General features: G+C 39.1%; 1 pseudogene; it reads left to right on the top strand.

Annotated features, from left to right (window-relative positions):
- The first annotated feature begins 1,061 nt into the window (after positions 1-1,061).
- On the top strand, positions 1,062-12,568 carry LOC133725188 (splicing factor-like protein 1; annotated as a pseudogene).
- The last annotated feature ends 65 nt before the right edge of the window (positions 12,569-12,633 follow it).

The following is a 12,633-nucleotide window of genomic DNA, read 5'->3' on the forward strand; positions in this document are numbered from 1 at the left end:
AAGCACCCTGGACACCAGAACTGAAATTACCTTGACCATTCGGGATAGACAAAATGGGATTTCACGGTGCATCTCTTGCTGTTCAGTGAGTTATCTTTATTAAGTATATCAAGAACATTTGAAAAATGAAAGATAGACATCTTTTATGTTCTCCTCTGGTGTCTTTAGGTCACTTTCTTATGAAAAACATTGAATAAATGCATAACAATCATGAACCCCGAGACAAAAACTGATCCATGGGAGACTGATCCATGCTAATGTACACAATTACCTTGGGCAAAAGTAGTCAGGCAATGGAGCTCGATAGAAACATGGTAATAAGGCAACCATCTATGTTCGCAAATGTAATGGACACGATGCTATTACCATAAAAATAAGCTAGTACCCTGTCCTAATATTGCCTAGTCACCTCAGATTTCAACCAACTGCAATATCAAGAACCCCAGCCCCCAGGTGCATTCACATTAAAAAAAAAAAAAAACATGCATCTGCATTAACCATATATAGTAGATATATATATTTGCAGTAAGATTCACGACAGAATAATATCAAGCGTGAATAAATTAAGAAACATCCTACCAAGGCTAAGCTCCAAGGTCAAATACAATGACCACTTGCAATCCCAGTACTTCTTTACGTACAGTGACAAATTATAACAAACACAATAAGCTCTTCTTCTTAGAAAAACCATGCCAAATCAAATCTCCCCAATCTAGCTCAATAAGCTTCGTAACTTGTGCAACACATTCGAGTTTTTCGAAATCCCATTTCCCCAATTGCAAGAAATCCAGTTCATTGCAATGACCAATTTACGAGAAACCCAGTTCTCTGACCCAATTGCTTAAAACCAAACCAAGCAAATACAATCACCAATTAGAACAACTACGTACCTTAGAACACCCAGTTCAACTCCCAAACGTCGTCGTCTTGGTCCGTTGAAAACTTCTTCTATGTTTCAGCGCGCCCAAACCATCTCAGAGTCAAATGACCGTTAAGCCCCTCAAGAAGAAAAAGAAAGAAGCCTTTTAACCGCTAAAAGGTAAAGGCTTCAAAATCTGGAATTGAATACAGACTCTCCCAAAAAAAAACTCTGGAGAGTTTTCTCTAATCTGAATCCATGGGAACTCTCCAACCAAACCCTAATCCTCCTCCCATTGACGATGATGAACCGGATCACGACCCGCCTTATTTTCCCGCCATTTCCGAAATCCCAATCCCGCTCTCAGATTTAAAGCCTCCGCCTTCGCCTCTTCAGTGCGCTCAAACCCTAGCTTCCGGTGCCGGAATTCCCTCCCGCAATCCCGATACTTCTACTGAGAACGGCGACTCGACCAAACCGGTTGCTAATGGCTTCGCCGCCAACACTCACTTCGGCGCCGACCGGGACTTCTCCGGCCGAGAGGAGGAGGCCTCCAGCAGCCGCCGCCGCCGGAGCCGGTGGGACCCCCAGCCGGAGGCGGAAAGCCAGAGCGGCGTCGGCGCGCGGAGGAGGAAGTCGCGGTGGGCCGATGAGGAGGAGCCGAAGCCGGTGATTCAGCTGCCGGGGTTCATGGGAGGTATTGAATTCGATCCTGAAATTCAAGCTTTGAATAGTAGGCGGTAAGAATTTTGATACATAAAGTCAAGATCTAGAACTTACATGATCTCACAAAAATAATCGTAATGCGGAAACATAAACTACATACCTTGTTCCATTAGAGCAATATGTAGTGTATCAATATGTAGGAACTTGGCGAGATCGTCAATCCAAAAGAAATGGTTTCTCTCTTAGCCCTTGCACCTTAAGCTTTCATACGTGTTTTTTTGTACTTCTATCTTGCACACACTGATGGAATTGTGCACTTGGTATTTGTAGGGTGAGAGAGGACCTTTCTATTAATAACATAAGTTATTTCCATCCATCATGGAAATAGAATTGACCGATTAGGATTCAATCATTTAGTCTATTAAATCATATATGGAATACACCATAATCCCAATTACTTCATATGATCCATAATTAATTGTTAGTGTGAGTAGTGTTGGAGACCAACACGTTAATGGCTAATCCACCAAATAATGATTAAACCACTAACCCATAATTAATTCTTAGTGGTTAAACCACTAACCCATAATTAATTCTTTTAATTCTTACATTCTCCCACTTGGATCATATGATAGAAAATTGAAGGGTTAATAGACGAACATTAGGCGCGCAATATAATTGTTTGAATCCTTATTTTCATATGATCATCATACACACCATTGTAAGCACCCTACTAAAGTAAGTCATGGCGGTCATATATCAAATTGAAATAATCCCTTCCATGTACCATATCATTAGTAAAGTAACCAACAATTTAGGGGCTCTTAATGGTCCAACCATTATGCCTCTATCATATAGAGACGTTCCTGTTGTCATTCATCCTAACTCATATATGTACATTTAATGGAAAACAGGAAAATTATTCATCAGAAACATATTCATTATTGAGCTCAGAGTGTAGCAAAAAGCAACAATCATTCTACAGACCAAAATTTTGAAACAGTCATGGGTTATGACAAAGACCCATTCTTTCAGCATGATCAATGAATGCCTTTGGTCCTAACCCTTTTGTAAGTGGGTCTGCAATCATGAGTTTTGTTCCTATGTTAACAATAGACACTCTTTGTTTCTGAACATCCTCCTTCATGGCAAGGTATTCTAGATTAATTCGTTTAGCACCTTGAGAATACCTATCATTTTTGGAGAAGAAAACAGCTGCGGTGTTGTCACAATGAATTCTCAGCGGCCTAGCAATACTGTCGACAACACTAAGCCCTGAGATAAAATTCCGCAACCACAATGCATGAGTGGTGGCCTCAAAGACTGCCACAAACTCAGCTTGCATGGTAGATGTAGTGATACAAGTTTGCTTTGCACTTCTCCATGAAACTGCCCCTCCAGCTAGTAGGAACAAGTAACCAGAAGTTGATTTTCCAGTATCAAGACAGCCACCAAGATCAGAGTCTGAATAACCAACTACCTCAAGGTTATCAGATCTCCTATATGTGAGCATATACTCCTTTGTTCCTTGTAGATACCTCATCACCTTCTTTGTAGCTTTCCAATGATCCATTCCTGGATTGCTTTGGTATCTTCCTAACATTCCAACCGCAAAACTGATGTCTGGTCTTGTACAAGTTTGTGCATAAACCAAACTTCCTACAGCGGATGCATAAGGAATTCTTTCCATGCCCTTCCGCTCCAATTCATTTTGTGGGCATTGCTTAAGGCTAAACTTGTCCCCTTTCTGAATTGGAGCAATGCTTGGTGAACATTTTTCCATTCCAAATCTCTCTAGAATTCTCTCAATATATGCTTTCTGAGACAACCCCAACAGTCCACGTGATCTATCTCGAAATATTTCAATTCCAATCACGTAGGATGCCTCACCCATATCTTTCATTTCAAATTTCTTAGAGAGAAAAGTCTTGGTTTCATGTAACAAACCAAGGTCACTACTAGCAAGCAAAATATCATCAACATATAAAATCAGAAATATAAACTTACTCCCACTGACCTTCAGGTATATACATCGGTCAACAATGTTTTCCTTAAAACCGAAGGAGACAACAGTATCATTAAACTTGAGGTACCATTGTCGCGAAGCTTGTTTAAGTCCATATATCGATTTCTTTAATTTACAGACCATGTGTTCCTTTCCTTCTGATGATGAGAAGCCTTCAGGTTGATTCATAAAGACTTCCTCCTCTAAGTTCCCATTTAGAAAAGCCGTTTTCACATCCATTTGATGTAACTCTAAGTCAAAATGAGCTACAAGTGCTAAAATAATTCTGAGAGAGTCCTTCTTAGAAACAGGAGAGAAGGTTTCTTTGTAATCAATGCCTTCTTTCTGAGTGAAACCTTTGGCTACAAGTCTAGCTTTATATCGTTCTATGTTGCCATTAGAGTCGCGTTTGGTTTTGAAAACCCATTTACACCCAACTCTTTTACATCCTTCAGGCAACTCAACGAGTTCCCAAACATTGTTTTGGTCCATTGATTTCAGTTCATCATTCATAGCATCAATCCATTTCTCAGAATTCTCACACTGAATGGCTTGTGAGTAAGAAAATGGATCCTTACTTGACCCAATGTCAAATTCAGATTCTTGCAAGTATACCACATAATCATTCGAAATAGCAGGTCTTCTATTTCTTTGAGACCGTCTTACTCCTATTTCTTGTGGTTCTTGTGCTACAAATTCATTGTCAATGATTTCATTATGTGGGGTTTGGTCATTCATTTCTTGATTATTCATTTGTTGTTCATTGTCGTTAGGCTGTTCAACAACTAGAGGAACAACATTTCTTTGAGAAGAAATAGGTGCAGAAAACTGCATCCTAACTTCTTGAATAATCACTTCCCTCTTTTCACTCCCACTAATTTCACCATTTTCAATGAATCTAGCATTTCCGGCTTCAACAATTCTTGTACTTTGGTCAGGACAATAAAACCTATATCCTTTAGACTTTTCTGGGTAACCAATGAAGTAACCACTTTTTGTTTTAAAGTCTAATTTCTTTTCTTGTGGATTATAGAGCTTAACCTCTGCAGGGCATCCCCAAACATGTAGATGCCTTAAACTAGGTTTCCTTCCCGTCCACAGTTCAAAAGGAGTCTTTGGAACTGCCTTACTAGGAACTCTATTTAGTAAGTATACAGCGGTTCTTAAAGCATGCATCCACAATGATATAGGTAATGTTGAATTACTCAACATACTTCTAACCATATCCATAAGAGTACGATTACGCCTTTCAGCAACACCATTCTGCTGTGGCGTTCCTGGCATAGTGTATTGAGCACAAATGCCATGCTTTTCAAGGAACTTAGCAAAAGGACCAGGAAGTTGTCCTGATTCATCATACCTTCCATAGAATTCACCACCTCTATCTGATCTTACAATTTTTACTTTTCTATCTAGTTGTCTTTCAACTTCAGTGATGAATACCTTAAGGGCATTTACAGATTGAGACTTTTCATTCAATAGATAGATATAACCATAACGTGAAAAATCATCTATAAAGGTGATAAAATATTTTTCTCCACTAAAAGATGGAACATCAAAAGGTCCACAAATGTCTGTGTGAATAATTTCAAGAAGCTTAGAACTTCTTGTGGCACCTTTCTTTGTGTGTTTGGTTTGCTTTCCCTTAATGCAATCCACACAAACACCGAAATCAGTAAAATCTAGGTTCGGAAGAACCTCATTCTTTACCAATCTCTCCATTCTTTCTCTGGATATATGACCCAGCCTTTTGTGCCACAAGAAAGAGGAAGATTCATCTATCAAGCTACGTTTAGTTCCAACCTTAGGATGTAGGGTTAAAAGTGTTTCAGCAAAAAGACCATCAAGCTTAATTTTATACAACCCATCAGTCAAAATACCAGAACCAACAAAAGATTTATTCTTAAACAAACCCAAACTTTTATTACCAATATTGAAAGTAAAACCATCAAGATCAAGTTTGGAAACAGAAATTAAATTCCGAGAACAAGTCGGAACATAAAGAGTTTGAAACAAATCCAAATAGTGGCCGGTATCTAAAATCAAACGAAACGTTCCAATGGCTTCAACTGGTGCTTTCACCCGATTTCCCATATAGATAAAATTTTCATTTGGATTTAGGCTTTGGGTTGTAAGGAATCCCTGCATCGAATTAGAAACATGAACAGTAGCACCTGAGTCAGCCCACCAAGTATTATAAGGAACTTCAGCTAAATTTGATTCGAATAATACATAAGCCAAAGGCCTACCTTTCTTTTCGAACCATGCCTTACGTTTTGGGCAATCATATTGATAATGTCCTTCCTTTCTACAGAAATGACATTTGTCCTTCAGTCCCTTATTAGGAGCCTGAGCAGCATCAACAGGTCCATTGTTCTTTGGTGGTCCTTTCTTAGCACCCTTTCCAGGTTTTCTTCCAAATTTTCTTTCAGCTCCATGACCTACAAGATGAATTGAATTTTGTTCTTGTTGCTTAAGCCTTCCTTCCTCTTGAACAAGCATACTTGACAATTCATTAACGTTCCACTTATCTTTAATAGTGTTATAGTTAATCTGAAATGCTTCATACTGAGGAGGCAAGGAGTTCAAAATAAATTGAACAAGAAAGAACTCATCCACATTCATTCCCAAGGCCTTCAATTTTGCTGCCAGATTAGTCATTTCAAGAACATGCTCATGCATGCCTCTCCTACCATCAAATTTCTTGGTGGTAAGTTCAGCCATTAATGTCCCTGCAAGAGACTTGTCAGCACTCTTGAAACGAGCCTCAATGTTCTTCAAGAATTCCTTAGCAATTTCAGCTTTAGGAAGTGTAGTCTTTATGTTGTTTGCTATAGTCATTCGCATTAGCATAATGCTCAGTCTATTTGACTTTTCCCAGGCCTTATGGAAAGTCTTTTCTTCATTTGTGCTTTCATTAGTTAGATCTGCAGGTTTCTCGGTTTGGAGTGCCAAATCTAGATCCAGAACACCTAAGTGAAACTGAATTTGTTCACACCAATCCGAGAAATTCAATCCATTAAGCACTGGAATAGACGAAGCATGTGAATGAAGCGAAACATGAGCTGCAACACAATAATACAAGGGCTCACAACATTAATTCTTTGAGTCTTTAAACACGTATAAACAGTAAGTATATCAACATAATACTCCTTTGGGTAGTTATCATGCAGATATTTAACTAAAAAAAAATGCATTTATCGTCATTTGAGTAATGAGTATATTCCTAATCAGACAAGTTTGTAATCTTTGGATCTCCAAAAATAATCTAACAGGATATATATCAAAAACTCCATTCTATTCATTAATCATATGAATGGTTAATCTACCTTTGGGTGATTCTTAAATTCTTATGAATAATGAAAATCAATACGCTTATGAGTAAGCCTTAAAACTTTACAAGGCAATTTTTTTTTATTTTATTTCATTTCATATGCATCAATATCATAAGCAATTGATAATCATCTAATTTGATATTCATGAGACCTTACTTGGTTTGACCACTTTGGTGATTAACAAACCGCCATATTATGAATTCAAAAGTTAGATGAAATAAACAATCAAAATTGACACTCATAAAACCAGCAAAACAAAACTGCTAGCGTAATGCCATTATTTTTCATTTGTGCTTATAGTACCATATCCATTCTTTTATTCCATTATGGTCTTATAGCAAAATACATAAGATGCAAGTCTAATAAGCTTTAAATGAATAAACAGATTAACATATGAATATATTTGTTGTAAATAAAATTCATACGCATATAAATGCGGCAGGAAATATATGAACAACAAAACAATATGTATTCCATTAACGGAGAATCATGAAAGCTCTTATTACCATGCTCTGATACCACATGTAAGAATTTTGATACATAAAGTCAAGATCTAGAACTTACATGATCTCACAAAAATAATCGTAATGCGGAAACATAAACTACATACCTTGTTCCATTAGAGCAATATGTAGTGTATCAATATGTAGGAACTTGGCGAGATCGTCAATCCAAAAGAAATGGTTTCTCTCTTAGCCCTTGCACCTTAAGCTTTCATACGTGTTTTTTTGTACTTCTATCTTGCACACACTGATGGAATTGTGCACTTGGTATTTGTAGGGTGAGAGAGGACCTTTCTATTAATAACATAAGTTATTTCCATCCATCATGGAAATAGAATTGACCGATTAGGATTCAATCATTTAGTCTATTAAATCATATATGGAATACACCATAATCCCAATTACTTCATATGATCCATAATTAATTGTTAGTGTGAGTAGTGTTGGAGACCAACACGTTAATGGCTAATCCACCAAATAATGATTAAACCACTAACCCATAATTAATTCTTAGTGGTTAAACCACTAACCCATAATTAATTCTTTTAATTCTTACATAGGCATCTTGAGATTAGTAGGATGTTGTCTTCCGGTTTGCCTTTAGATGATCGCCCGGAAGGGGATAGGTCTCCGTCGCCGGAGCCGGTGTATGATAACTTTGGAATTAGGATTAATACAAGAGAGTTTCGTGCGCGTGAGAGGTTGAACAAAGAGAGGCAGGAAATTATTACTCAGATTATTAAGAGGAACCCTACATTTAAGCCTCCGGCGGATTACAGGCCGCCCAAGCTTCACAAGAAGCTGTACATACCCGTGAAAGAGTACCCTGGTTATAGTTTTATGGGACTTATCATTGGCCCGAGGGGGAATACCCAGAAGAGGATGGAGAAGGAGACTGGTGCTAAGATTGTCATTAGGGGTAGAGGGTCGGTGAAAGAGGGTAGGTCGCAACAGAAGAGGGATTCGAAGCCTGACCCGTCTGAAAATGAGGACTTGCATGTTTTGGTTGAGGCCGACACGCAGGAGGCTGTTGATGCCGCAGCTGGGATGGTAGAGAAGCTGTTGCAGCCTGTGGATGAGGTGTTGAATGAGCATAAGAGGCAGCAGCTTAAGGAACTCGCATTGTTGAATGGGACTATTAGGGAAGAGGAGTTTTGTAGGTTATGTGGTGAGCCGGGGCACCATCAGAATGCCTGTCCCTCACGAACTTCAACGTTTAAGAGCGATGTTCTTTGTAAGATATGTGGTGATGGTGGGCATCCAACTATTGATTGTCCAGTGAAGGGTACGAATGGGAAGAAAATGGATGATGAGTACCGGAACTTTTTGGCTGAGTTAGGTGGGACAATGCCTGAATCAGCAACTAAGCAGACTGCTACTTTGGCTCTTGGCGCAGGCAGTTCAGTAAGCAGTCCTCCTTGGGTTAGCAATGCTGGGAATGCTAGCAGTACAGCACATCCAGGATTGGGCTCAACTGGATTGAAGCCTAGCAGGGAATATGATGACACAAATTTGTACATTGGGCACTTGCCACCTACTCTTGATGATGATGGTTTGATCGGGTTGTTTTCACGTTTCGGTAATATTGTGATGTGCAAAGTTATTAAGGACCGGGCTACTGGATTGAGTAAAGGTTATGGATTTGTGAAGTACGCTGATGTTCGGATGGCTAATAGTGCAATTGCAAGCATGAATGGTTTTTCCCTCGAGGGTCGAACCATTGCTGTCAGAGTTGCTGGCAAGTCTCAACAACCTGTTGTGTCTCCTGGACCACCAGCTTCGGCAATGTCACCATACCCGGTCTCAAGCCAGCCTGTTGGTGCTTATCCATCCCAGCAATTTACCCCAGGTGGCCCTCTTTGGACTGTACCATCTACTAGCTATGCAGGAACTCCAGTTCCTTGGGGACCCCCTGTTCCTCATCCGTATTCTCCTTATGCTTCTCCACCTCCCCCTCCTCCAGGTTCAACCATGTATCCTCCTCCCACGCCGGGTCTACCTATGGCTGCTTACAGTGCACAATACCCTCCTCCTCCTGGTGCATCACCTCAGCCAGTGACGTTAAGTGAAGCACAACAGAGTTTTCCTCGTCCAGGGGTTCAATCTGAAAGATATACCCAATCTGCACCAACTAATATATACACAATGCCAACAAATGGCCAACATGCTTATCCTACATCTGCATATGGTTACCCATCTTACTACAATGCAGTTCCACCACCTCCTGCCCCCAGACCTGTACCTGGTTCAACTGCAGACCAATCCCAGAGCATTGGTAATGTGCCATGGGCCACAAGTACTCCTGTTCTTCCTCCTACTTCTTCTGCAGATAAAGCAACTCACGGTGCAGATGCAGATTATGAGAAAGTTCATGGCGGAGATGAAATGATATAGTACCTTTTGTATTATTCTAAGTTGAAGGTATGCACTGCACACTGTTTGTTCCATTCCTGTTTATACATATTATGTTTTGTTATCTGTTGGATGCATAATTTCGCTTTGCTCAATGTTTGATACTATGATTGATTCAACTAGCTGGCCATTGCAACTCACAGTGATATCAGATTTCTGCAGTTTCTAGAACTTCTTCCAACTTGCAGTTTGAGCTGCATTCAGTTTTATGTTTAGTTAGCAGAGAATGTTTGGAGATGTATGAATTAATCACTCTTTGCTCCCATGAAATCTTCCTGAACCTGTGTTTGTGTTTTACCTTGGGTTATAAATTGGGATGTTTTGCCCAAGTTTTGACAGTTTTATAAGTTTTTCAAAAAGTTTTTTTTTTTTTTTTCTGAAATAGTTCTACTGTTACATACGAGCATATGTGCTTCTATTTGACTTATATATATACAAATATATTTGAAAAGGTAAAGCAGCTCTACACAGGCCATAATACATCTGCTATGACAGTATGCAATGCCTGCATGTTTTGACTTCAGGATTTGTATCTTTATGTCTGTAAAAGTATAAGTCTACAAAAATATGCCTGTTTGGCTGTGTCTATGCCTCTACAAAATAAATATAGCCCTCTAAGGATGGAGACTTCCATGTATTGGACTGAGGAGGGCTTTTCAGAACCTTCAGCTCCCTCCTGCTTTGTTAGGGGGGTGGGGAGGTACGGTGTGTGTGCCCTTGTCATTTGCCCTTTAATATTTCAACTTCTCTTGGTTTTAGTTTAATCCGGGACTTCCACTTGTTCTATAGATGAGGGTTGTTTACAGACAGATGATCATGCCATCATTGTAAGTATGTGTTCCTCCGAGAAAGTTTTGGAATCTGGATATGGCACCCAAAATTTTCATTTGTTTTATTGCGGACAAAAACTACCATGAGGCTCTCCTCCTCCCCTTTGGATATAAATAAAGAATGATTTTGTAATGATTGCTTTTTTTTCTCTGTGTGCCATTGCTTTTATAGTTAATTGGATCACCTTGAAAAGCCCTAATGCAGGGATGGTGTTAATGAAATTTATAGTTTTGTTATTATCTTGCATTTCTTTTTTTGTACTTGACATTGCTTCGTTGCCGTTATGTAAAACTTTTACAGGACTGATGTTTCTTGGAGCTCTTGTGAACCTGATTTCTTACCTCTTGACGTTTGGGACTCACATCTTTAACCTTGCTGTACTGTTATGACCTTTGCAGTGACATGAGCTGGAACTTCAGTTAACTGCTCTCACGTTGGAGATTCCATCTAAAACAATATGATTTTGGGTGCTTATGTTAAACTTCATTATGTTTTCACTAATGTTTCCTTTTTCAAGTTTTGTTTGAATGTTCTTGAATGTCCAATATCTGGTACTAATGTTTTATGATGTCATGTTGATAAGCGGGTTCCTTTACTAGTTTGTTTTCTTGCTTTCCCTATCTCTCTAGTTTTGTTATAATCCAAATTTTACCATGAGGACCTAAGTTTTTCGGACTGCCAATGGTGCTGAAGCTGCTTCGATGATGCTTTTCATTCCATATTAAAAGGTAATCATGCCTAATGACTTGAGACATGCTTGGTAGGTGTGGAATTCTTATGTTGTTCTCTTATTGACTGTTTTTCCATACAATGGGATTTTCTCACCAGATATTTTGATTGAAAAACAAGTTACTGTTAGAAAGATATTCATGGGGTTTTTGCTGTGTTTTTGTTTTAATAGAAGTTGTTGAGATTATGAAAACAAAGACTCATGGACTTGGTTGATTTCGGTTTTAGTTCTATGAAGAGAGGGGGTTGTGGTTGTTAAGCGCAGTAAGAAACTGTGGTGGTGGGGGCTTAAGTGAGTATGGATGCTTTGCGAGTTTAATTTTATTAATGGATGACACTGAAGATGAGGTAAGGTATGCTGCCAATCTGTATGGTTTGGGTCACCTGCAGGGTTAGGTTTCTTATTGAAGTGGTTCATATTTTAGCCCAGTTGGTAGTGGTGACTATGTTGATGACAATGAGGAGGATGAAGAGTTGGGTAAGAAGACAATACTATCACATGTGGCCAGATTTCACTTGCAGATTGGACTGACCATGAGAGATTTGTTTTAGTAGATGCTTGGGGTGACTTGTTTCTTCAACATTTGAAATGGAGTCTTTGTTGTAAGGAGTAGGAACAGGTTGTCAGAGGTCAAATATTAAAAAGGACGGGCAATTGCTGTTGTACACTTGTACATATAGGAGAATATCAAGTTTGCAGAGACTGCTGGTGCCAAAAGCGTGTGTTTCTTTCAAGAAGTTGGATAAGCTAATATGAATGTCACAATAGCAAGCCGGCCTCTCATGTGGTCTGGACTATGAACTCAGGAGGGTGTAGGAACCTTTGCAAATGTGTTTGATGAGATGAGGATGATGGAAGAGAAGGTTTGGAAGGAATCATGATGAGCCGTCTTCCTTTAGATTGCTTGCTGATTGTATTCAGAAATTTATTTGGGGATATATCGGAAGATCAAAATTAGTAAAAGGCACCCCATGGTAGAACTAGAGAAGATGAGATTGAATTCGATAGGGGATTGAAAATGCAGAAAAGGTACCCGTTATGTAGATAGTACCAGCTAAGTTCATGAAAATGCTACAAGATGGCCGTCCCTGCTGAAATTGCTAGCGAGTGATATTATTATTTGTCCGTAATGTTGTTGAAACAATTAAGGGCCTTTCACCCCTTTGTTGATGTTTATGAATTAATGTATAAGAAAATTTTCGAATTACTTCTATTTCGCTGCCATTATAATCCATCTTGGTTCCACGTTGCTGTTGTATTTATCTACTCAGTTGTCATCTGTTTACTAATGA

Source organism: Rosa rugosa, chromosome 1 (assembly GCF_958449725.1).
Source record: "Rosa rugosa chromosome 1, drRosRugo1.1, whole genome shotgun sequence".
NCBI lineage: Eukaryota > Viridiplantae > Streptophyta > Magnoliopsida > Rosales > Rosaceae > Rosa > Rosa rugosa.